We start from the raw sequence: 1578 nt of genomic DNA on the forward strand, positions 1-1578 counted from the left end.
GAGGAACTAAGCCCGTGCACCACAACCACAGAGCCTGTGCTCCACAGCCTGGGGGCCACAGCTCCTGAGCCCACGCTCTGCCACCTCTGAAGCCTGGGGGCTTAGGGCCCATGCTCCATAGCAAGAGAAGCCGCTTCAACGAGAAGGCCAGGCACCACAACCAGAGACTTCGCCCCACTCACCGCAACCAGAGCAAACCTGTGCAGCAGCAAGGACCCAGCACAGCCCCCACCGAAGAGAAGAGCCTGTGAAAGAACAGCTGAAGCGCACCCAGTGCTGTGCCTACCAGTCCAGTGGCCTGAGCAGTGGGCGCTGCAGGCCAGCCTTCAGGGGGATCTGCGGAGTAGGCAGTGAGCTCACCTGCCCACCTGTGGACTAGGCCAGCACCTCAGATCCAGTAGCGTTGCACTCAGCTGCTGAAGTGACCTATTCACGGTGAAGTCCTCCTTGGTCACAGCTTGCTCAGCTGCCACCTGCTCTTCCCTTTTAATCTCTTCAGAATCTGCAGACGTAGAGATCAGGCACGACCTCTCAAAAGTGTTCACAGGAAACGGTGCGCTGGGCAGAACTTCCTGGGTGAGCATCCGCCAAGTCAGACCCACCGACTGAGCTCCCTGGTTGCCGGGAATGGGTGGTCTCCAGAGTGCAGAGGAGAGTCCGTGTCACACAGACCGATGGTAAGAAGTTCACATACATGCCTGTGTGAGAGGCTGGCGGTCAGCCCTGGCCTCGTAACTACCAGGAGTCTTGGCTCCTGGAAGCTGCCTGGGTCTGGTTAGTGGAGGCTCCAGGAGCGAAGCGGCAGCGAACTGCAGCTCAGCTCGCTGGCGAAGGTTCCTGGAGGATGCAGCAGGGACAGCAGCTGGGTTTTCAGTGGCAACGATGGCATGAGCTGCCTACAGAAGCTTCTCCCAGGTTCTCTTCAGATTCCTAGTGTAGATGCCATCACTTTTCCTTCTGTAGATGTACTGCTCCATTGGGAAGTAAAGGTTGGTGCCACCTAAGAGGGCCCCTGCTGTAAGGAACGTGATGACGTCATCCTTCATTTGCCGGACATCAAGGACCCAGAATAGTGTAAAAGATTCATTTCACATTATAACAAGAATCTGACAGTGCCCTATGGACCACTGTGTGGGTAGCGTGGGAAAAGCCTGAGAAGATGTTTTAGAGAAGCCAGATAATCTTTCTGATAAAACAAACTTGACTTTCATTCAGTTTGTAGAAATAATGCTGTGAGTTTTATTCTTTAGAGGTTTAAATTTTTTTGTAATGTTTTGGCATTTCTGAGAAACTTATAATACATGTACAAGGTTCAAGAACCTAAAAATATAAAATACTTCATATTCCATTGTTCTTCCTACCCCCTCCCTTCTTGTCAAGGCCCTGCTGCTTCCACAGTCAGCCACGTGCTTTGTTTCTCAGGAATAGTTTCCAGACGTTTTTTTTTTGTTTCTTTGTTGTTGTTTTTTTTTTTTTCTAAGTATTTATTTGGCTGTGCCTGCAGGACCTTTTCCATGGGAACTCTTAGCTGTGGCATGTGGGTTCTACTTTCCTGACAAGGGATTGAACTCAAGCCCC

General features: G+C 51.3%; 1 pseudogene; it reads right to left on the reverse strand.

Moving 5' to 3' along the window:
* Window positions 1–353: 353 nt before the first annotated feature.
* Window positions 354–1067, reverse strand: LOC139180140 (small ribosomal subunit protein uS2-like; annotated as a pseudogene).
* Window positions 1068–1578: the final 511 nt, after the last annotated feature.

Source organism: Bos indicus, chromosome 3, assembly GCF_029378745.1.
Source record: "Bos indicus isolate NIAB-ARS_2022 breed Sahiwal x Tharparkar chromosome 3, NIAB-ARS_B.indTharparkar_mat_pri_1.0, whole genome shotgun sequence".
Classification (NCBI taxonomy): domain Eukaryota; kingdom Metazoa; phylum Chordata; class Mammalia; order Artiodactyla; family Bovidae; genus Bos; species Bos indicus.